Consider the following 26306-nt stretch of genomic DNA (forward strand, 5'->3'; position numbering starts at 1 on the left):
GAGAGAAGATGAAATTATATTAAATGCTCAATCAAAGCCAGCCAGAGAAGTTAGAAAAAGAGAGCAATATATTTTTAAATGCAACCAGTAGAAAACAGTTACACACATTGTAGATATTAAACCAGTTATATCACTGTATCAGACTCATTTGGGCTACTAAAACAAAATACCATATACTGAATAGGTTAAACAGCAGAAATTTATTTTCTCACAGTTTAGGAGTCTATAATTATATGCTGTCAACAAGAAACCCCTTTGACACACACAAACACACATGCACACACACACACACATATATACATATGTATAAAGGAATGCAATGCTGATGCTAATCAAATGAAAGCTAGAATACCTATATTAATTTCAGACAAACGACTTCAGAATAAGGAAAATTATCAGGGATAAAGAAGAACATTACATACTAATAAAAGGACTAACTCTTCAAGAAGATATAGCAATCCCTAATGTGTATGCACTGAACAACAGGGTATCAAAATACATGAGGCAAAAGTTGATAGGCAAAAGTTGAAAGGAGAAACAGATAAATTCACTCCCATGGTTGGAGAATCTCATACCTCTTTTTCAGTAATTGAAAATGATTCAGCAGGCAGAGAATAAATAAAGATATAATCAAAATAAACAATACCATCAATCAACTTGAACTAATTGAAATATATAGAATATTTTTATTCTTCCCAAGCTCAGGTGAAACATTTAGCAAGATAGACTACATATGAGCAATAAGTAAAATACAATTTAACATATTTAAAAGAATATAAATTATACAAAATACGTTCTCAATCACAATGAAATTAAACTAAATATCAAAAACAGAAAGATACCTGAAAAATCCAAACACACAAATACATCTCTAAAAAAGGGTCAAAAATAGTCTCAGACATTTTAAAATATTTAGAAATACATAAAAATTAAAATACAATTTATCAAAATTTGTGGAATGTAGCAAAAGCATAGCTTAAGGAAAATGGCAGTAGCTGCACATGTTAGAAAAGAAGAAATATTTATAATCAACAATGTAAGCTTACAAAATGGCAGTAGCTGCACATGTTAGAAAAGAAGAAATATTTATAATCAACAATGTAAGCTTATGTTCTTTCTATAGGAAACTATAGAAAGAACATAAATTTAAGCCCAAATCAAGCACAAAATAATAAAATAATAAAAACTAGAAAAGGAATTGATGTCATTGAAAACAGAAAATCAATAGAAAAAAATCAACAACAGAAAATTCTGGCTTTTGGAAAAGAACAATAAAATTGATAAACTGATAGCCAGGTATCTTAGTTCACTTTACTTCTACAACAGAATACTTGAGACTGGGTAAATTATAATGAACAGAAATTTATTTTGTACAGTTCAGGAAGCTGGGAAGTCTAAAACTGAGGGACCAGATGATGGAAGGTAGAAGGATATTGACCTGATAATATCCCAAAAAACAGCACTGGACAAGATGCAGGGAGTGTAGACAAACTCCCCCCTTTTTAACAAACTCACACTGACATTAATTTAATAATGAGGGAAGAGCCCTTATGACCTAATCACCTCTAAAAGGTCCTACGTCTTAACACTGTTATAATGGCAATTAAATTTCAACATAAATTTCAGAAGGGACAAAGATTCAAATCGTAGTACCAGGCCAACAAAGAAAAGAAAAGAGATGATAAAAAATTGCCAGTATTAGAAAATAAAGAGGAGTCTTCATTACTGATCTCATGGTCATCAAAAGGAGTGGTGAGAGTGAGTACCCTTGTCTTCTTCCAGTTCTCAAGGAAAATTCTTCCAGCTTTTGCCTGTTCAGTGTTATGTGGCTGTGTGTTTGTCATACATGGCTTTTGTTTGAGGTATGTTCCTTCAATGCCCAGTTTGCTAAGGGTTTTTAACATGAAGGCATGTTGAATTTTATCGAAAGTTTCTTTTACATCTATTGAGATTATCATGTAGTTTTAATTATTAGTTGTTTATGTGATCAGTCACATCTATTGTTTTGCTTATGTTGAACCAACCTTGCATCACAGGAATAAAGTCTACTTGATCATAGTGAATTATCTTTTTGATATGCTACTGGATTAGGTTTGATAGTATTTTGTTGATTTTTGTGCCTATGTTTATTTGGGATATTGACCTGAAGTTTTCTTTTTTCATGTGTCTTTGCCAGATTTTAGTATCCAGAGCAATACTGGCTTCATAGAATGAGTTAGGAAGGAGTCCCTCCTCCTTGATTCTTTGGAATAATTTCAGTAGTATTGTTACCAGCTCTTCTTTATATGTCTGGTAGAATTCAGCTGTGAATCCATCTGGTGCATGGTTTTTTTCTGGTTGGTAGGTTTCTCATTCAATTTCAGAACTTGTTACTGGTTTGGATTTCTTTCTTCTTAGTTCAATCTTGTGAGGTGATATGTTTCCAGGAATTTATCTATTTCTTCTAGGCTTTCTCGTTTGTGTACACAGAAGTGTTCAAAATAGTTTCAGAAGGACATTTGTATTTATGTGGGTCGGTGGTAATATCCGCTTTGTCATTTCTGATTGTGTGGGTTTTTTTAACTTTTATTTTAGGTTCAGGGGTATATGTGCAGGTTTGTTATATAGGTAAATCATGTGTTGCAGGGGTTTGGTGTACAGATTATTTTGTCATCCATGTAGAAGCATAAGCACTTGATAGGTAGTTTTTCAATCCTCTCCCTCCTGCCAGCCTACACCCTCAAATAGGTCCAGTGTCTGTTGTTCCTTTCTTTGTGACCACATGTACTTAAAGTTTAGCTCCCACTTATAAAACAGAGCATGTGGTATTTGATATTCTGTTCCTGTGCTAGTTTGCTTAGAATAATGGCCTCCAACTCCATCCATGTTGCTGCAAAGGATGTGATCTTGTTCTTTTTATGGCTGCATAATATTCCATGGTGTATATGTATCACATTTTCTTTACATAGTACACCGCTGATAGGCATCAAGGTTGACTCCACATCTCTGCTGTTGTGAAAAGTGCTGTGATGAACCTATGTATGCATGTGTCCTTATGGTAGAAAAATTTATATTGTTTTGGGTATATATCCAATAAGGTGATAGTTGCATCAAATGGTAATTCTGATTTAATTTCTTGAGAAATCACCAAACTGTTTTCACCAGTGGCTGAACTAATTTACATTTACAACAGCAGTGTAAAAGTGCTCCCTTTTCTCAACAACCTCACCAACATCTGTTAGTTTTTTGAGTTCTTAATAATAGCCATTCTGATGTGTGAGATGGAATTTCATTGTGGTTTTGGTTTGCATTTCTCTAATGATTAGAGATGTTGAGTATTTTTCTATAGATTCATTGGCCATCTGTATGCCTTATTCTGAAAAATGTCTGTTCATACCCTTTGCCCACTAGGTGCATGTCTGTTCATCTTATTTATTCTTTCAAAGAAACAACTTTTGGACCCATTGATGTTTTGTATAGATTTTCACATCTCAATTTTATTTAGTTAACCGGATTTTTGTTAGTTATTTTCTTCTGCTAGCTTTGGGATTGGTTTACTCTTGTTTTTCTAGTTCTACATGTGATGTTAATTTGAGATCTTTGTCTTTTTGATGTAGGCATTTAGTTATAAACTTCCCTCTAAACATGCTGTAACTATTTCCTAGAGATTCTGGCACATTGTATCTTTATTTTCATTAGTTTCAAATAATTTTGTGATTTCCGCTTATTTTCATTCTTTACCCAAAAGTCATTCAAGAGCAAATTTTTAAGATTTTCATGTCATTGTATGGTTTTGAGAGATTGTCCTGGTATTGATTGCTATTTTTATTGTGCTCCTGTGTGAGAGTGTGGTTGGTGATTCTAGTTTTTTTAATTTGTTGAGAATTGCTTTATGACCAAATACGTGGTTGACATTAGAGTATGTGCCATGTGAAGATGAGAAGAGTGTGTATTCTGTTGCTGGGTGGACTATTCCATAGATGTCTGTTAGGTCCATTTGTTCAAGTGTTGAGTTTAGGTCTCAAATATCTATTAGTTTTCTGCCTAGTGATCTGTCTAATAGCATATGTGGGTTGTTGAAGTCTCCCAATATTATTGTGTGGTTACCTATCTTCATAGGTCTAAGAACTTGTTTTATGAATCTGGGTGGTCCAACACTGGGTGCATACATGTGTAGGATAATTAAATCTTCTTGTTGAGTTGAACCTTTCTTCATATGTAATGCCCTTCTTTGTCCTTTTTGATCATTGTTGGTGTTTTTGTAGATTTTTCTCCATCCCTTTACTTTGAATCTATGGATGTCATTGCATGTGAGATGAGTATCTTGAAGATAACAGACAGTTGGGTCTTGCTTCTTTATCCAACTTGCCACTCTGTCTTTTAAGTGGTGCATTTACCCTGTTTACATTCAAGGTTAATATTGACGTGAGGATTTGATTCTTTTATAATCTTTTTTAGCTTGGTTGTTATATAGACTATATATAAAAAATAAATATCCTCCACGTGCTCCATGAGCAATTGAAAATGGAGCCCACTCTAATGACAACCATCACAATGAAAACAAAGCCTTTAGAAATGGTAAACAGCCCTGACCGCTTCCATTTCCTGAAGCTTCCAGATATTTAAAAAATAAGGATGGATCAAAACAGTACCACAAAAAATTGTGTGATCAATAAAACCACCTTAAGGAGGAAATGCACCACACTGCCCCACAGCCTATGTCTGACTCCAGCGAAATACCATTTGAATTTGCTCTCTGCTTTGCACGAATAATTCACAACTATGGCCCACTGCTGCTGCTGGTGTAGACTATTCTTCTCTACCTGGTGGCCCCAGGAGATCTCTAAATTCATTTTGGGACCTCATATGGCAGAGAGAAGCTGCAGAGCTCTCCAGAGAGGTACCAGGAAGGACATTTGCCCTGCAGCCCATGGGAGAGAGTTATGCCAATATTGTTCCTCACAGGTGCCTGACCCCACTGAGGAGCCAAACATCCAATTCCCCTCACGGAGGAGAGAAAAGGGAGCATCCCATTTCTGGAATTCCCTGACTCTGGTTACTGGCACAGGTTGTGCTCCCTCTCAACCTACAGCCTGGAAGTGCTGCTTCCCAGTGACCACATTATTTAATTAAGGAGTTTCCTTTAACTCTAACACTGAAGTTGGCCTTACAGGAAGCAACAAAATATTTCCACAGTTTTTATTTAGTGGCAGTAACCTGATTTTCTATTTTAAAAATAAACAAAAGAAAACCTCTGCATTTCATTCATCTAGTAAAACAACCTAATAATAAGATTTTATTTTCCTTTTTGGTGATGAAAGTCCCAGGTGTTGTATTGTGTGTGTGTGTGTATGATCTTGGACAAGTTACTTAACCTATTCATACCTTGGTTTCCTCTTCTATATAAATGGAATAACAATACCTACCTCACGGGGTTATTGTGAGGATTAAATAAGTTAATACATGCAACTAGAGTGGCTACTATGATACCATCCATGAGAAAAAGAAATCAAGCAATCTACCCAGGGTAATTATGCAAACAAATTTATAACTATATGTATACTGCCCAAGCCACTTACATTGCCACTCCTTTGGATCTATGCCTTTTGTATTAATAATGATTGATTTTACATTTTTGAGCCCTCTCTCTTGAACTTTAAATTTAAATGTGCAAATACCCACTAAACACACATACTTGTACTCAATTGGCATTTTATATTTAGTGTATGTAGAACTTTCTGACAGACTTTCCTGATATATTGGTAATTTATTTTTAAAATGTTTCTTATTTCTATATAAGTGATATGAAGTAAGTTTGATTTTTAAACAGTTGTACAGATTAATCCTAAAAATGCCTGGGGGAAGCCGGGTAGGGGTAATTAGGAAGTATTTGAAGTACTCCATCAGAAATCAATGCTCCAAAGATGGTTACTAAACATTTAAATTATCATTATCAAAATTTGAGACCCTAGAGTTTGTAATTCTCTTTAAAAATATTAGCACTTTAAAAAATTATTAAGGAAATGAATATGTTTAAGAAAGGTGACTGGCTAGGAATGTTCTGCAGGCTCCACTACCCTTGTAGGAACACAATGGTTCCATGGTTCAGCGTTCCCCAGCCAACCCCCTACTGCCACTCCCCAACACAGGCCACCCCTGACTCTACAAAGGACCTTGTAACCTAACTCAACTAAAAAGAGTTGTCTGGCCCTTCATTCTCAAAGTCCTGGAATCAGTTCTCACTAGCCTTTACTGCAAGGTGCTGGTCAGATGCCTAGTGCAGAGTATGGCACTGGTTTTGTGTCTTTTTACTAATCATTTCTGGGACTTGCTTTCAGGGTAACACCCCATCTTGTTACAAGTTGTGGGGAAAAGGAAGCATAGACCACACCTACTTCTGCTCCATCAGAGGTTACTGTATTTACCAAATAATCTGGCATCTTCTGATCTGCTAAATTAGCTTTAGAACAGTTTCCATGAATTTCCTATTTGATGGTTGGCCCTATGGTTCACCCAGATACCTAAATCGGACCTGTAGAATTTATCCTAGATTATTTTCTTTTCTTGACCTTACCCATTCCCATAGTTGACATACTTACAGTCTCTCCAGGGCATCTCTTTGAGTAAATCCTTATTAACTGTACCCTAGTTCAGACCCCTCTGTCTTCTTCCTGGAACACTAAAAATGCTTTCCCCCTCATCTCACTATACCTTCTAACACCTTCCACATTGCAGTCACAGTAATCTATCCATAAGTATAACCTTATGCCTATTCCACTGCCTAAAAGCTTTTGAAAATTTGCATTATCAACAAAGTGAAGTCTAAACACCTTGCTTACATCCATCGTTTTATCTTCCACCTGGGACATCTCTGTCCCTGGTCAGATCTTGCTCCTATGTTCTGGACTTACAGAACCTCATGGTAATTTGCTCTCATTCATCTCTTTATCATCAACAGCCAGAGGGTAGCTCAATTCACATTTGCTAGAGGAAAGAGAAACACAGTAGTTGTCTGAGTAACTACTTAGAATAGAATTCAATATAATAGCTAACAATTTTTGAGTACAGTAATTACTACGTGCCAGACACTATTCATAAGCACTCCACATGAATTAATTCATTCACTTCTCAGAATAATATAAGGTAGTATTGTAACCATTCCATTTTTACAAATGGGAAAAACTGAAGCACAGAGAGGTTAAATACCAATGCCACACTGGTTGTAGTTAACAGAATCGGGATTCAAACTGGCAGTCAGGCCCTAGAGGTGATATTTCTAACCGTTACACTCTGCAGTCTTCTGCAGCCTTTGGGACAGATGGAATTCATGGTTAACAGAAGTTTGAATCAGACACTTCACATCTCTGAACCTGATTCTCATTCAGTAAGTGGAGGTAATTGTGCCTGCCTCACAGAGTTCTATAAGAACTACATGAGATGATTCTTTATAGAATCATAGCATTTTGCTCTGTGCTCTGCTCATTATATTGTTGCCTTCTACTTCCTCTGCCCTGGTTTTTTCTGCTGTAGCCCTTGGCCTCCTTGCATTTCCTCCAACACACCTTACAGGCATGTGCTTGCCTTAGGACATTTGCATAGGATATTCCCTCCTGTCCTTCCAGATGCCCACGTGGCCAGCTCTGTAGCCATCTGCAAATCTTTGCTTGGATACCGCCTCCTCAGCAAAGCCAAACCTGAGAATTGTATTTGAAATGGCAACACTACCTTCCTTTCCTGCACTACTGAGACTTCTTACCTTGCTCTGTTTGGCTCATCTTTCCAGGTCACCTGTCATCTTCTAGCAACTATATAATTTATTTATTATGTGTTGCTTTTCTGTCTCCCCTGGCTGGACTGTAAGTTCCATATCTGGTTTATTTAGAGATTTAGCCCAACCACCTAAAACAGTGTCTCACATGGAGAGGCACTCAACAAATACTTGTTTAATGAATGAAAGCTCTTTTCCATCACCTATCTTCTCACATTTTAGCCCCTTCTTATCCTCCAACTTCAATTTAGCTTCGCTTTTGCAAGGAAACCTCTGACAACTCCACTCCACCCCTAGCCCAAGACTATATAGTCCCCTGGTTATTTTTTCTCCTTAGCACTAAGTACGATTTATCAATGTTTATGTTTGTGAGTACTTGATTAATGTGTTTCTCCAGTACGTGATAATGTCTGTGAGGATGGGAATTGTTTTGCTCATCATTTTATCCCCAGGCCAAGCACACTGGTGGGTATGTGAAAGGCCTGGAATACAAGTGGATAATGAATGTTTGGAGATAAAGGAATGAGTATTCCCTTATATTCAGCAGGCAGTAAATAGGTAAGGCTCATATAAACTCCACATATGAATATCTTAGAGTCATATGATGCTTTAATTTACTTAGCAAGTTTGTCTACTATGATGGATAATTTTGTATGTCAGCTCACTGGGCCACAGTGTACCCAAATAATTGGTCAGACATCAATATTATCTGGTGTTTCTGTGAGTGTGTCCTTGGATAACGTTAACATTGACTCTAGTAGACTTGGTAAAGCAGATAGCCCTCTCTAATGTGCATGGACCTCATCCAATCAGCTAAAGGCTTGAGTAGAATAAAAAGGTTGACTTCCACGAGTAAGAAGGATGGAACTCCTCCTGATTGGCTGTCTTTGAGCTGGGACATTGGTCTTTTCTTGCCTCCAGACTCAAACTGAAATATTGGCTCTTCCTGGATCTTAAGCCTAGAGCCCATCAGACTAGTCCTACACCATAAGCTTTTCTGGGTCTCCAACTTGCCAACTGGAGAGGTTTGGAATTGACAGCTTCCATTATTGTGTGAACTAATTTCTCTTTCCCCTATTGGTTCTGTTCTTCTGGAGAACCCTGACTAATATACCTCCCTTATTTGGCTTAATTTTCACCACAACTTTGAAGTACAGGAGGGACAGATGGTTTGATGTGAAGTCACATATCTGCAATGTGGTCAAATCAGAAAGAGAACCCAAGTCAGAAGATTCTATAAAGTCCTGTTTTAGCGCCCTCTTGCTAACCACTTTGGACATTTAGTAGAATTTTGTCTAATACTTGCTTTCAGAGTAACATACCAACTGTTAGCAAGATTGTTGGATGACCTTTGTAAAGGTTGTGTACTCTTCAAATGTGCATAAAGATTTCCTTGGCATCAGACTCAAGAGCTCCCAAACCAACCCCTCCAGCCCTGTCTCAGTCCTGCCTCCATTTATCACTTTGCCCAAAATCTGCAAGAAGGAGGACAACTACTCAATTAATTGCTTCCTAGTCACTGTTGCCTATGGCTAGGAGCTATCAATTAAAAATATAAGTATATACAATTTTAATTTAATTATACATAAAAATACAAAACATATTTCAAGAGTCACTGAAGGCACGAGTAAGAAAAAGAAGTATGTGTAACTGCATAATTCTAATTTAACATTGGAAATGTAAAATGTATAATGGATTTTAAAACCAAATCTGTCTAACTCTGTTACCTGGGAGACCAACAAAAATCTCACCTCCTTTGTGAAGTCTTAGCAATCTGGTCCCCCAAAGAAGCAATTTCTTTTGACTCTGCATCCTCTTCTTTGTGGAAAAATGTCATTCCCATATCAATTATCGTACACAATTGCAATTATTTCTTTACGTGTTCTTCTTTCCCCCAGACTGAGGGTTTTGCATTTGTTTTGTTTTGTTGAAAGAAGGGCAGTGTTATCGTGGTGGCTCATCTTGAGCATAGTGTTCTACCATATTCTAGTTGCTCTATAAAGTTTCATGTGCACCTCCCAATTTCCCCACCTTCACCAAACCAGACACTCTTCTTTCTCAAGGAATGTTCAGAGAGAGAAAACAAAATAATATACGTCCATTAGCCAGAATATTTTCTGACATCAAGCTGTCACCACTTTAACCAAAAATAACTAGACATTTGTCACTTTTTTCTGGTTGCCTTGATGATATTGGAGTGAAGGGGGCACAGCTCTTTAGACCTTTTCTTGGATAAATGAGAGGAGAAAAGTGCTTACCAAGGTGCAACTACAAAAGCTTATGCTAAAAACTTAAGCTAATGTTCAGGAAGAGAAAATTTCTGATGAATTTCTGCTGCCTAATTCACGCACAGAGAAATAATGAACAGCAGCCACTGTAATTAGTAAGCGGTTCTTCCAGCAACAGGATTTACACCTGGACATAAACATGTTCACTCAGGTTGGGATGAACATTTCCTAAGGCAAACACCTTTTGAAAAATTGTAAAGCTAATGATCTTGCACTGACAGCATAACCTTGAGCTTGTTGCCAAATAGAATGCTGAGAGTAAACACTTAATGAAAGGAAAAAAAGCTGCAGTAACGATCCTTCTTGTGACCCCAAGCTCAGCAACTCTGAGTGTTTTTGAAGAGTTCAGTGAAAACATTTTTCTATTTGCTGGTAATTTTTCATACAGTTTTATGTATTTTATGATCTGACTTGATATGGATGAGATCAATCAGAGCAAAATGAAACAATTGCATCTCTTCCTCTAACTTCTTATCCCCGAAAGTGGAAATAATCAACCCTGAACTTTAGTAGGGGTCAGTCATTATTTTGCAACATTGGTAAGGGTCATAGTTAAAAAGCCTTAAGGCTTATTCTGTGGATTGGGGACATTTGTGTAATTTATCATATATGGGGGTGGGAAACTGGAGCCATGTGTTGGTTGATGAGAACACAATAAACTTCTCATTATTTAAAATCCCAGTAACTAAACCTCTCTATTAATTGGAGAATGGCCTTGTGAAAGAAACATAAGACACAGAATGAAAGCGCTTGGGTATAAATCCTGTTCTCCAACTTCAAACGAGTTAAATAATCATTCTGAACTTCCAATTAACTTATCTCAAAAAAAGGATGGATGGTAATTCAGGGGTTATATGATTGTTATAAGGATAAAGGGGGATAATATGTGTGTAATTGGCTGGTACAGTGCCTGGAACAAAAGGCTCAATATATATCATTAGGTAAATATGAACTAATGGAAAGGATCTATGCTTTAAATTAAACGTATCTATATTGTACTATTTTTTTCTATATTTTTGCCTCCTCAAAATCAAATTTCTCCCTCACATCACATTATTAAAATCCAATTTCCTCCTAATCCAATTTTTCCCTCGCACTCATCAAAATGGACACTTTATTACATGTATGCAACTCCCCATTGGGGAGTGTCCATTTCGATGAGTATAGAGGCCAAATGAAGGGATACACCCTCTACTTACTTCAGAGAAACCAGGACCAGGCATATAATTATATAACATATTTTACTTATTTATCATATTTATTTTTATTATATTTCTTTTCTCCAATACTATAAGCTTCATAAAGGCATGCATTTTAATTTATTTTGTTAATTAATATATTTCTAGCATCTAGAACACTGCCTGACACTAAAAGAGATAATCAAGAAATACATGTTGAATAAATTTGATACTCTCTCCAAAATATTGAGTTGTGAACAAAAAATGCAAAAATTAAGAGAGAGTTCAAATTCACTCTAGCTGGCAGACAATAATAGTTGAGATGCCTGCTGGCAGAACCATCGAGTACTATGAGATGAAGCATCAGGCCAGGATCTTCATGTCTTTTAGCTTCCAGAGCCCTCTTGATTCCTGCTTGTTTCCCAAAACTACTTTTGCAGATTCCCCCAAATGTTGCAAGCTACCTGGCACCCTTTGTATTAGTTCATATGTTTCTTAAAACAAGTCTGGTTTCTGTTTTTGCAACTATGTGACTGATGCTGAATTGACGTTTGTTCAGTTCCTGTAGAAGAGAGTAACTGCTAAACTCAAAGCTAGTGGGAACATTATGATAGATGCAATATCATTTTGATGGTGTCACACATGGCTTGAGCTAACCACCTATATGCTTAATCATCAACTAAACAACTAGAAAGGCAATTAGATGCATTAAAATCATACTTCTTCAGCTCTAATAACCATAAGTTCAATAATCATCTAAATATCACTGGAGACACCTGTGAGCAATTCCTTGATCAGAGATAATCCTTGCCTTTCAAATGGTGAGATTGGAAAAGGCAAAAAAAAAGAAAAAACTTTTTATGTCATAAAAAATACTAACACATGAGAAAATGATTTAAATTTCTGCTCTTTAAAACATAATTTTAAGAAAATGAAAAAGCAAGCAACAATGGGAGAAAATATTTGCAATTTCTATCAGAGTACTTATATCCAGAATATATAAAGAATAGATATGCGTATATAATTATGAATTTATGTCAATATAAAGAATATATAAAGGACTCTTACCACTCAATAAAAAGAAGACAAATAAGCCAATTGTAAATATGGGCAAAAGTCTTGCATAGTACTTTTACAAAAGAAGACATAGGAATGCCACTAAGTACATAAAAAGGTCATAAAGTCATCATGGAAATGCAAAATAAATTCTCATACCTTGCTAGTAGGCTTGCAAATTATACAGTCACTTTCAAAAACATGTTATCAAGTTTTATAAAGATATTATTATAAAACTCACTGCTTCTACTCTTAGGTATGTACCCCAAATAAATAAAAGTATGTGTCTACAAAAGGCATATACAAAAATGTTCACTGCAGCTGTATTCAAAATAGTCCAAGCTGACAATAACCAAATGGTTTACTAACAAGTAAATGGATAAATAAATTGTAGTATATCCACATAGTGGAATACTACCCAGCAATAAAAATGGAACTACTGATACTAAAACAACAGGGATAAATTTCAAAACATTATTCTGAGTAAAATAAATGAAATGCAAAAGAGTTTGTGCTATACAATTCATTCTAGTCCTAGAATCAGCAAAACTAATCTGTAGTGATGGAAATGGGATTTTGGTTGCCTGATGCAGGAATCAGTAGGGCAAGAATGGGCTGACTGCAAAAAACATGGCAGAAATTCTGTGGTTGTGGAAATAATGGATAATTTGACTGGGTCAGTGATTAGACGAAGCATATATTTGTCAAGCTCCTAAAATGTAAACTTGGAATGTGTGTGCTTGATTATATGCAAATAATACCCATCTCAAGAAAGTTGATAAAGAAGCAGATAGATTGCTTGAATACAAAAAGTATGAGGCAGAATGTGGTAGATGCTCCTCAATGACTGATAAAAAGTTACATGGAAATGGAGAAAAGAAATTATTTTCATCTGGGAAGTCAGCAAAGGCCTCATGGGAGACATGGGAGACATGGTGTTTGAGCAGAGGCTCAGGTCTGGATGGCATTTCAATAGAAGATGATGGAATGAGCGCAGATAGAGTGTGTACAGGGGATAACAAAGAATCAAGTATGGCTGGGGTGCATCCTAAATTCCTTAATTAATTCAGCAAATATTTTACTGATAGCCTGCTGGAAGCAGGCACTCCCTTAAGAGACAAAATGAAGTACCTGTTTTCGTGGCTCTTATATTCTAATGCGGAGAGACATATGAGAAATAAACATAAAATATCAGCTAGTGCACTATAAAGTTGGGCAAAGGGGAGAGAACGCACAGGGATGGGGGTGGGATAGTTCTGTTAGATAAGGTAGTCAGCAAAGTTCTGTCTGAGAGGGTGACATCTGAGCAGAATCAGGAATAAAGTAAGACCAAACACTGCAGGTATCTGGAGAAAGTATATTTCAGAGGAAGGAATGGTTAGTGCACAATCCTAGAAGAGGGAGCATGACTGGTGTATTGGGGGACTGCAGTGAGCAAGGGAGGATGTACTGGCTCCAGAGCAGGAACAAGGAGAAGGCAACACATTTGGAAAGTAGTGGGGATTGTAGGGGAAGGCAGAACTCATAGAGTGGTGCTTCTTATTAGCTTGTAACATGAACCACCTGGGGATCTTATTCAACTGCAAAGTTGACTCAGTAGATCTGGGAGTAGGGCCTGAGATTTTACATTTCTAACAAGCTCACAGGCAAGGTAATACTTGCTGGCCCACAAAGCACTTTTTATATAGACAAAGTGTAAGGCCTTGGAGGATACCTTATGGATTGCCATCATCTGCCAGCTCTGTCTAGGGTAGCAAAGCAGAGTAGGGGAAAACGGGAAGCCATCGAAATACATTCAAGAGATTGTAGTGGTTTGGACTAGGATGGCTATGGAGGAGGTAACAAGAAAATGTTAAAATTTTGATATATTTAAAAATGAAGCTGAGTGGGCTTTTCCAACAAATTGAATTTGTCATATGAGAGTAAGAGAGAGGTCAAGAATTACACCAAGGATTTGATTCTAGCAAGCGAAATATTCTATGAGTCTATAATTCAGGGAAAAGCTCCAAGGTTGGGATAAAAATGTAGGAGCAGTGAGGGTATGGATGGTACTTCTTGCCATGAAATGAGATGAGATCACAAACTGAATGTAGAGAGGAGATGTCCTAGCACTGACCCTGGGTGAACTCTGAAATTTAGGAGATTAGGTGGAACTAGTAAAGGAGACTGAGTATAAGTGGCCAGTGAGGTGTATGAATCAAGTGCATGGTGTCCCAGATGCCAAATCATGATAGTTTTTCAAGAAAAGAGTGATCATTGTGCAGAATCTACCAATAAATTGATGAAGATGGGCCTGAGAATGCTCAATGGATTTGGCAAGGTAGGGACCACTGGTGACCTTGACGAGTACTGTTTTGCTAGAATGGTGGGTATGAAAGACTGATTAGAATGAGTTTTAGAAAGAATGAGAGAGGAGGAAGTGGAAACAGTGAACTCCTACAGCTCTTTGGTAGAGCTTTGCTATAATAAAGCAAAGAGACATGAGATGTAGATAAAAGCCAGATTATGGAAATAATTTTTGTAATGGGAATTATCAATGTATAGTGTATGCCAATAGCCATGATTTAGTGGAGAGTGAAAGATAAGGGATAATTGTGGGGTGAGGTTCTTGAAGAGGTGAGAGAGCAAAGTATTCAGGACACAGGTAGAGAGAGTGGCCTCAGAGCCACAGGTGCAGGTGGGAAGGTAGCATGTAGATCTAGCAAAGTGGTAGATGGGATGTGAGCTTGTGGAAGTTCTCATTGGCTCAATTTTTTTTTTCAGTGAAGGAGGAAACAGGGTCATCAGCTAAGAATAGGGAAAAAGATGCTAGAGGTCTGACATACGTTGTGACATAATTGTTCCAGAGGATAGGAGGAAGGCTGTACCAGTGAAATGCTATCAGATCGGCAGGCAACACAGAGGTAAGTTTGGGATTTAGAGAGAGAAAAGTTAAGATAGTTTTTGTCTTTTTCTCCAAACATGAAATAAACTATGTGAGTGTAGGTTGAGAATAAGCTGTGAGTTTGAGTTAAATGGGGTTTTGCCAGACAAATATGATTCAGGGAGAGAAAGGCATAGAAGATGAACATATATGAAAAGGATAATTAAAGTGATAGGATAGTCAGAATAAGTAAATAAGAAGGAAAGAGAAGACATTTGAAAAATTGAGAGATAATGTCAAGGTGATCATTTGATTGTATTTGTCTCTGTAAGTACGGTGAAAGAAGTTTTGAAATTTAAATAATAACAAACTGATTAATAGGAGGTTGTAATCAGAGACAAGAAAGGTTAGAATTCATATTATGGAGGTTATCTGGTTATCAATACTAGTGTGTCCTAGGGTTTGCTATGAGAGAAGGCATTCTTTCAGTACCAATGAAGGTGAGATTATTGCAGAGGAGGTTAAGGGGCTGAGAGACCAAGATATTGGAGGGATCGTCTATATAGACATTGAAATCACCAGAGTTAGAACAAAAGGAAGGAAAGTCTTTCTAGTTTGGGAACTTACCAGTGTGTGTGTGTGTATATATATATATAAAATATATAACATGTATAATATACATGTGTATAATATATATGTACTCTGGGATACATGTGCAGAATGTGCAGGTTTGTTACATAGGTATACACATGCCATGGCAGCTTGCTACACCTATCAACCCATCGTCTACATTAGATATTTCTCCTAATGCTATCCCTCCCCTATCCCCCACCCCCAGCAGGCCCTAGTGTGTTATGTTCCTCTCCCTGTGTCCATTTGTCCTAGTTTTTCAACTCCCACTTATGAGTGAGAACATATGGTGTTTGGTTTTCTGTTCCTGTGTTAGTTTGCTGAGAATGATGGTTTCCAGCTTCATCCGTGTCCCTCCAAAGGACATGAACTCATTCTTTTTTATGGCTACATAGTATTCCATGATGTATATGTGCCACGTTTTCTTTATCCAGTGTATCATTGATGGGCATTTGGGTTGGTTCCAAGTCTTTGCTATTGTGAACAGTGCTGCTTTAAACATACGTGTGCATGTGTCTTTATAGCAGAATGATTTATATTAGAATGATTAATAATCCTTTAGGTATATACCCAGTAATGGGATTGCTGGGTCAAATAGTATTTCTGGTTCTAGATCTTTGAGGAATTGCCACACTGTCTTCCACAATGGTTGAACTAATTTACATTCCCACCAACAATATAAAAGCGTTCCTATTTCTCCACACCTCTCCAGCATCTGTTGTTTCCTGACTTTTTGTTGATCACCACTCTAACTGCCATGAGATGGTATCTCATTGTGGTTTTGACTTGCGTTTCTATAATGACCAGTGATGATGAACTTTTTTTTCATGTTTGTTGGCCACATAAATGTCTTCTTTTGAGAAGTGTCTGTTCATATCCTTTGCCTACTTTTTGATGTTTTTTTTTTTTTCTTGTAAATTTGTTTAAGTTCTTTGTAGATTCTGGATAGTAGCCCTTTGTCAGATGGATAGATTGCAAAAATTTTCTCCCATTCTGTAGGTTGCCTCCCATTCTGTAGATGAACTATAAAATATCCTCACTCTGATGATAGTTTCTTTTGCTGTGCAGAAGCTCTTTAGTTTAATTAGATCCCATTTGTCAATTTTGGCTTTTGTTGCCATTGCTTTTGGTGTTTTAGTCATGAAGTCTTTGCCCATGCCTATGTCCTGAATGGTATTTACTAGTTTTAATACGATGTCTTGTGTTCCAGAAAATTTCTCAGCCATAGACAAAGAGTGATAGTTTTCCTGGGACTATCCTTCGGGCTTGGCAAACAAGGACCGTTGCTCATCATATTTATAGCAAAGATATCAGTGAGGATATTACAATAAACAGACACTAACATCTTAAATAAATGAAGAAGAATGGGGTATAGAGGACTTCAAAATAGAAATGCGTGTCACCTAGGCTTTATACAGAGGTAAAGAAGAGGAAAGGGAAATAGTCTGTAAACAGCAGCAAAGGGCGAGAAGGACATAGCCTTTCCTAGTTTGAGAGGGCTTAATGGAAATTGGTAACTTAAAAAGAAACCTAAGTTCAATTAGAGCACAAAGGCCTAGAGAACATTCAAAAAAAGAGGATGGATGTGGAAGGAACTAAAAATAAAAGAGAGCTTAAAAGAGCTATAAAGGAATACTTAAAAAAAAAATCAGAGATAACAATTACAGAAAACTGTCCTAGTAAAATACAAATTACCAAAGTTAATCCCTAACAATAGTAAACAAAAGTAACTAACCAATTACTATAAAAGAGTTTAGAATATAAAGAGGAACCATTAAAAAATGAGCAGACAGGAGATTATTTCAAAGTTGAGTTCTTTCTTAACTTTAAAGAAACAAGACTGTTTTCTAAATTATTGTAATCTTGGGATGAAAAAAGTTTTCTAGTTTCCTTTACTATTAAATATCTTTAAAAAGTAGTCCAAAAAGTTTAAACTACATTATTATGATTATAGATGTAAAACATCTAAATAAAATACTAGCAAACAGAATTCATTAGTGTGTCCCCCAAAATAAGTCAATATTAGTAAGTATAATTTATTCCAGAAATGCAAGGATGGTTCAATATTTGGCAATCTCTTTAAATGGCATCTCTTTGATTATTGTCCAAAATTCTCCCTAGTAATTGACCAATTAAAAAACTGAGTTTTTACTTATTTAAGAGTGTTAACTTTGGTACTTTGTATTTTACTAAGGAAATTTTCTGTGTGGTCTCTGAATTTTATTTAGTATTACCTTATAATTCTTTTAGCCTTTTCTTATTTTTGAAGTTATCTTTTTCCCAATTTCTTACTACTTTATTATGTCTTCTTCCTAATTCCTAAACTTATGTATTTTTTTCTCTTTCTCCTTTTTTCCCTAATGAAATTCACAAGGGATTGATCTCTATTATTGATTTTTTCAAAGAACCATGTTGAGATCTCTTAAGTCTTTCTACTTTTCCTTTTCCTTTGTGTTTCTTTTAATGATTCATCTCCTTCTTCTTCACGTTTTTTGTTGTTTATCTTTTTCATCTATTTCTTAATATAAATTTAAAGTTATTTTATATTTAGAGTTTTAAATGGCATTCAAGACTATGCAATCTCTACATATAAATTAATACCCACCAGCTTTAGCATGATGTGTTCTCATAATTCTTGCTTTATAGAAAGTACATACGTAAACAAGCTTTATTTTCTCCAAAGGCAATTAAGAGCCTGCTTTTTAAGATCCAAAGAGATAATATTTTTTCAGATATCTTTTTTTATTCTGAATAAAACATGTTGCCTAAAAATGTATTCATGTCAGGGGAGGCTAGCATGTAACTGATTTTGTAAATATTTTGTGTACATAACAAATCACAAGTAGGCTCCTTCTTTCAAAGCCATAATCTCATTTGTTGATTGAATTATCCCAAACACTTTTCTTACTTATTTTTAGTTTGTGATATTAGTCTAGTTCTGGAAGAAATATATTAAAATATACCATTATGGGTTACATTTTAAAATCACATTTTCCTTGCATTTATAATAAGAATTTTAAAAACATTTGGTTCCAATACTGCTTGTTGTATATAATGTATTGCTTTGTTTTATTCATAAATTGTGCTTTATTGTTTTACAATATCTTTCCTGTTTCTGGCTTTTAACCTTAAATTCTCCCTTATCTAATATTGATATTGCCAGTATAACTTTCTTTGTATTTTAAAAATATTTTATCACTTTTTAAGGTTTCTTTTCTATAAACAATATATATGTATATGTATGTATGTATTTTATAATATATATATATGTATTTTTTAACCCAGGTGGCCATTTCTGTCTTTCAATAGAACATATTAGACTAGTTACACATAATGTTATCAACAACAGTGTTGTCTCCTTTCATGTGTAGCTTTCTTGAGTGGGCAATACTCAGTATTAATTTCCTACTACTGCTGCAACAAATAACCACGAACTTAGTGACTTAAAACAAAGCATACTTATTATTTTAGAGCTCTGTTGGCGAGGGTTCAACATGGATTTCACTGGGTTAAAATCAGGGTGTCAGTAGACATATGTTTCTGGAGCTCTAAGGGAGCATTTGTTTCCTTGCTTTTTTCAGTTTCTAGAGGCCTCCCACATTCATTGGCTCATACTTCTTACTTCTTTTACAAAGCCAGAAACATTTCACCTTTTTTATCACACTCTGTAGTCAAATTTCCCACTGACCATATTTAGGAAAGTTTCTATGCCTTTAAGAACTCATATGATAAGACTCACCCCACACAAATAATCAAACATAATCTCCCCATCTCCAGTTCATTATTTAGTCACATTTGCAAAGTCCCTTTGTCACATAACATAGCATATTCATAAGTTCCTGGAAATAGGCTGTGGACTTCTTTTGGGGGTTTGCATTATTCTCCCCACCACACCTGGCTGAGGTGCCCTGAGCGACCCAGTCTCTTAGAGATTGTCCTGATTGCTGCGCATCTCTTCTTTCTAACTATTATTTAGCATTCATTTTGCATAGTCCCAATCACTCTATCATTATGTTATCCATTTAAATTTAACTATACAAGGAGCAGAATTACTGGCATGTAACCAATGTCTCTCATTTCCTGCTACTGCTGATAGTGAAGTTTCTGTTCCAATTCATTCAGTATGTCTTTTTCATAATATGAGTGTTTTTCTCAGACATAATTTCTCATAAGTGATTCCTCGCAAATAAGTGTTTTGCTCAGACAAGATAGCAGCATAGATATTATGTGAATTCTTGCATGTTCTCAGATATCTTTCATCCTAACTGATAAAGAATATTATCCCAAGATATGAGATTCTTAGGCTGCAGTTCTTTTTTTCCATCAGTCTGTAGGGTTTTTTTTTTAGTATCTAGCTTTTATTGTCACTACTGAAAGCTCTGATACAAAACTGTTTTTCCTTTGTAAGTCATTTTTATTCCTCCTGGTAATTTGTAAGTGTTTTTCCTCTTATTCTTAGAGTTCAGAAATGTTATCCAGATAAGTCTAGTTTTGTGTCTTTCTTTTTAATTTATTTCTCTCTGGATTCCAGCAAACCTTCTAATCTGCAGATTCAGATTCCAGTTACCCTTTAACTTCAATAAATGTCCTTCTCTTTACAAAAATTATAGCCTCTCTTACATATATTCCTTTTTCTTCGTTTGAAATTCTCATTATTTGTAAGTTACGTCTATTGGATCTGCATCCTAAGCTTTTTATATGTTCCATGATGGTTTTATCTGTTTGTATCTTTTTCTTGATATTTTCAAATATTTCTTCCATTTAATCATTTAGACTTCAAATTTGAGCCTTAATAGTGATAATCCTTTTTAAAACTTAATTTATTAAATGTGTTAGGTTGAAGATCAGTCCTTTGCAGAGTTATAATTGAATGTTTTTAAAGACACTTGGGTTCCCTTAGAGGAATTATTCTACTTTGTTGCCCACCCATAGATTTATCACTGGGGCTCAAAATGTGCTTCTGATACTCCTGGAACATCAGCATTCCCTTGGGTGCTGGTGAAGATGTAGCAGTTTCTCTTCTTGTGGGCTAATTTGGAAAATTGTCAGTTCCCTATTGGGGCTCCAGGAAAAAACTGCTTTGCTGCCTATCAAGGTATAAAGCCAACTGCTCTCCCCACTTCAGTGAAGGACCATGCTTAGCCCACTATGGAACTGAAATGCCTTAGAAGACAAGGATGCCAGCAGGTCCTCAAAGAACAATCAAGCAGAATGATACCACTGTTGTTTTGTTTTATATTGTTTTGTTTTGTTTTTTAAAGGGTCTATGGATATCTGTGAGCCAAACTCAATCCAGGATTCTAAAGCCTCACTTTCTCTCTCTAAAATGGGAATAAGATTTCTGAGAGAAGAAAATTATGTATGCCAAACACAAAAATAAAACTAAATGCTGTGAGAAAAGTATTGGTAGTTGTACTTTTCTTATTCTCAGATTAATTTTTTTTTTTTTTTGAGACGGAGTCTCGCTCTGTTGCCCAGGCTGGAGTGAAGTAGCACGATCTCTGCTCACTGCAAGCTCCGCCCCCCGGGTTAAAGCCATTCTCCTGCCTCAGCCTCCCTAGTAGCTGGGACTACAGGCACCCGCCACTATGCACGGCTAATTTTTTTGTATTTTTAGTAGAGACGGGGTTTCACAATGTTCGCCAGGATGGTCTCAATTTCCTGACCTCGTGATCCGCCCCGCTCAGCCTCCCAACGTGCTGGGATTACAGGCGTCAGCCACTGGGCCCAGCCAGATTAAAATTTTAAAAACACTTAATCTTCTAGCTTGAGCCAGATAAATTTATACAATTTTGTGTCTATTAATTAATTTGATTTCCACAAACAGACTTAGAGCAGGTGTTACTCTTTATAGGTAAGAAAAATGTTGCTCAGAGAACTCAGTAAACTTTTACAAAGTCCCCAAAAGTTGTAGGACCAGGATTCAAATCCAGACCTTTGAATTCTAATTCCAATGTGCTTTCCACTATTCCACAGAATTGCCATTACAATGTGATATAATGTCCTCAGGCTTTACAGAGCATCAGTTCAAGAGCCATCCATGCTTACAGCATTATTTATCTATTAAAACTATAGATTCAGGGGTATATGTGCAGGTTTGTTACATGGGTGTATTGTACAATGCCGGGGTTTGGCCTTTAGGGAACCCTTCATCCAAATAGTGAAGGTAGTATCCAATAGGCAGTTTTTCAACCCTTGCCCCCATCCTTTCCTCCCTCTCAACTTTTGGAGTCTCAGTGTCTAGTGTTTCCATCTTTATATCCTTGTGTGTACCCAGTGTTTAGCTCTCACTTATAAGTGAGGACATGTGGTATTTCATTTTCTGTTTCTGAATTATTTCACTTAGGATAATGGCCTCCAGCTGCAGTAATGTTGATGCAAACTAGCAGCACTTAAGCATCTTTTGAAAGTCATAGCATCTTATTTAATGACTCATACAATAAATTCATGTTTGGATTTAGTTTATGAAAGAAGTTTCTCTACTAACAAATTTGAATATTTTCTTCTGCCAGAAAGTCAATGCTTCATAACTCACATCTTATCTTCTTTCTTTTCTTTACTGCCAGGAAATTTAATTCAGCTAAATTTAAGACCTAATTATGGTAATCAAATCATCTTGGGTAACTGATAACACTGAATTCCTTTATTTCTGAAATGTAAGGGATTGTCTTCTTTTTATAACTTTTTTCTTGAAAGTATCATCAAATAATTTTGAATAAATGGTATAAATTTACAGTAAATAAAAGTGAGTTGCTATGTTCTGCACTTTTTAACAGATATTAAGGGGTTCTGAATCTAGAAACAACTTACCGGGCATGGGTAAGAAGAAAGGCAGAGAGTTAACCTGTGCTCCTTAAGCAATTCAAGAGAATTTGGAAGGTTAGGAAGGATATCATTTGGGGAGGAGAGACAAAGGATAGGAGATTGAAAGAAAGAGAAAGCAGTATACCAATGCTGGGCATAGAGAGCTCACATAGAAGAGATGACTGGTGAAGATCTTTCAGGAGATCTGGATGCAGAGCCCAGGGACTGACATGCATTGTGCACTCTCAACTGACTGCTGTGATTCTCCCTAAGCTCCTGTCCCTGATCCTTTGCTACTGGTCACATCAAAATAGCTCCAGTACAGCTACCTCCCCTAGCATTCATCTGGAATGTGGAAATGCATGCGTTTTTGCTCCCTCATGCCTCCTTGCTTTTGAATCCCTGTTAAGGCTGGTTGAACCTCCTTTCTACCTTTAGGTTTCTCTAAAAGTGAAGAATTTGGCAAAATAACATATGTCCCCAATATCAGACGATGGTTGATATAGTTTGGATGTTCCCTCCAAATCTCATATTGAAATGTGATCCCTAATATTGGAGGTGAGGCATGGTAGGAGGTGTTTGGGTCATGAAACAGATCTCTCATGAATGACTTGGTGCCCTCCCCATGCTAATGAGTTGCAATGAGATCTGATTGTTAAAGAGTCTGAGACATCTCTCATCTCTCTTGCTTCCTCTCTCACCATGTGACATGCCTGCTCTCCTCTTCACCTTCTGCCATGAGCCTACCTGAGGCCTCATCAGAAGCCAAGATGCTGGCACCATGCTTGTACCATAAATCTGTACCTGAGAGAAATGCATAGGCCTATAGAAGTAAAGTCAAAAGAGCCTACCCAATATTCTCTATAGTCACACCTACTAGGGATGCTGTGTAGACAATGGAATGTTTATACACTCCTGGTGGGAATGTAAATTAGTTCAGCCACTGTGGAAAGCAATCTGGAGATTTCTCAAAGAACTTAAAACAGAACTACCATTTGCCCAGCAATCCCATTACTGGGTATATATCCAAAAGAAAACCAATCATTCTACCAAAAAGACACATGCACTCGCATGCTCATTGCAGCAGTATTCACAATAGCAAGGACATGGAATCATCCTAGGTGCCCATCAGTGGTGGATTGGGCAAAGAAAATGTGGTACATTTACACCATGGAATACTACACAGCCACCAAAAAGAACAGATTCATGTCCTTTGCAGCAACATGGATATAGCTAGAGGCCATTATCCTAAGCCAATTAGCACAGGATCAGAAAACCAAGTACCACATGTTCTCACTTATAAGAAGTGGAAGCTAAACAATGGATACTCATGGATATAACAATGACAGCAATAGACACTGGGAACTACTAGAGTGAGGAGACGAAGTGGGGCAGGGTTGAAAAACTAACTGTTGGGTAGTATGCTAGTACCTGGGTGACAGGATCATTTATACCCTAAACCTCAGCATCATGCAATATATCCAGGTAACATATCTGCACATATACCCCCTGAATCTAAAATATAAGCTGAAAAAAAAAAATCAAATGCCATAGCTTAAAATTAATAAAAATAAAAATAACTACAAGAGTATAATTGTAACATTTGTAACACAAAGAAATGATAAGATTCTAGAGGTGCTGACTACCCCATTTTCTCAATGTGACTATTGCACATTATATTCTTATATCAAAATATCTCATGTGCCCCATAAATTTATATGCTTACCATGTACCCACAAAAGTTAAAAATAAAAAACAAATGAAAAATATTAAAAAATTGTTGCATTTTTCAGATATTCTTTAGAAGATGCAAAACATTCTATACATGATTATTAAAACAGTTTAATGTCTGTACCCCTAAGCAAGAAGAGTTTAGTGGGAAGGGGTAGGTACATGGTTAAAATGAAAAAGCTCTAGAAATTTTAGGAGAAAAAAAGGTAGTATGGAAACGTAGATGGCATTCTTCTTGGGAAGGTGTGAGTGGGCAGTGAAACCAAGAAGTAAAGTCTGGTTCTTCTTGGATTTGCTTATTCCCAACAGTGTTCATTTGAATGACATTCCAGATCATGACTATTCTTACTATTTCTCTGTAAGAGTCATATTTTTAATAAAGATGTATCCTACTATAATAAGTAGTATAAAAATACAGAGTTTTGTTCAGGTAATTTTCCACTAGTGTGTTCTAAAAAGTAGCAATAGCCATAAACCCATAAGAATATATGTATGAATTAATTATGTTCAAGGGCACAAAAGTGACTTCCAGCTCTGAATAAATCAACTTGCCACCATTTCCTTCTCTAAAGGTCAGCAAAATAAAGTAGGTTACAGTTTGCTATGATTTGAATGTGGCTTGTCCCCGCCAAAAATCATGTTGAAAGTTTATTCCCAGTGTGGCAGTGCTGGGAGGTGTGGTTATTTGGGTTTGGGGGGCAGATCCCTCATGAATAGATTAATGTCATCTCTCAGAAGTGGGTGGGTTATTGCTCTTTCAGGAATTGATTAATTCCGGTGAGAACTGGTTGTTATAAAGTGACATTCGCCCTTCTGTTTGGTCCTGTTACATACATGCCACTTCTCCTTTGACCTTTGGTCATGTTATGATGCAACAGGAAAGCCCTCACCAGAGGTCCAGCAGATGCTGGCACCATGCTCTTTGACTTTCCAGCCACCAGAATCATGAGGCAAATAGACTCGTTTCTTTATAAATTACCCTGTCTCAAGTATCCTGTTATAGCAACACAAATGGACTAAAACATAGTCCATGCTACCTTTGATAGGTATTTAGAATGAAAAAAAAAACAATCACACTAAACTTGTACCTTTCAGCATACAGAAATTGTTCAGACTAGTTCAAACATCACCATCTGGCTTTAGAGGTGATTAACAGCTTTCTTCCAATTACTTAACCAGCCTTAACATTTATTGAGCACATTCAAGGATAGAAAGCTCTTACGGAATTAAACTTGGCAGAAAAGGGTGGTTATAGACACACTCACAGCACATTCAGTAAGACTTTAAGGAGACACTGTGACAGATCTGACTTCAGGAAGTTCTGCCAAACCGTCAATTGCTGCTTGTAAACTGTGCAGCTTGGAACAAGAAGAACGTGTGTTTCCTTGTCAGGAGGATGAAAAACTTGACTGAAACTCTTCTGGGCTTATCCATCTCACCTGATGTTAAAAATAAGCAATTGGTTTCCTTCACACCATACAATCTGTTGAGGAAACTAGCAAAGGTACAATTTCAGGAAGAAGTAGGCCAATGTTACTATGCTATAAAAATGAGATGTTGGAAAAGTTTTGACAACACATAGAACTAATTAGAAAGCACCACTCAGAAAACAAAGCAAGTTGCCATTATATAAAACATTTAAACGTTTGTGTCCCAAAACTCATCTCAGGTTATTTTGTCATTAAGTGCAATGCTGGACTAGCATGCTAACTATTAATAGTGCCTCCTTCTCTGCAAATAGATGATGTCTTTGAAAACATATTCTTCCAGAAAATCACTAAAGACAGATCATTTCAGAGGCATTGATGTACTACTCATTAGAAAAGAAGCAGTGTCATGATGCAAAAAAAAAAAAAAATTAAGTGACTAGGAAGCAACTTTTGGGTCTAAAATGTCACAATAAAGGATTTATCTTTCTCTGTTTCTAAAACAGAAAACTAAGCCTTTTGTTCATTAAGGAGCAAGTAAAACTGTGAGAGGCCCCAGTGCCTAGGAGAGTGGCTGGTACA

General features: G+C 36.4%; 1 long non-coding RNA gene across 1 annotated transcript in view; it reads right to left on the reverse strand.

The window, feature by feature from the left end:
• The window catches only part of LOC114670831 (uncharacterized), a 43822-nt gene extending 34160 nt beyond the window's left edge, over nucleotides 1-9662 (reverse strand). Inside the window, exon 1 of the long non-coding RNA XR_013400668.1 lies at nucleotides 9499-9662. This is a non-coding gene — a long non-coding RNA (uncharacterized LOC114670831). The remainder of the gene's footprint in view (nucleotides 1-9498) is intronic.
• Nucleotides 9663-26306: the final 16644 nt, after the last annotated feature.

The sequence above is a fragment of the Macaca mulatta genome, chromosome 11, assembly GCF_049350105.2.
Source record: "Macaca mulatta isolate MMU2019108-1 chromosome 11, T2T-MMU8v2.0, whole genome shotgun sequence".
Lineage (NCBI taxonomy): Eukaryota > Metazoa > Chordata > Mammalia > Primates > Cercopithecidae > Macaca > Macaca mulatta.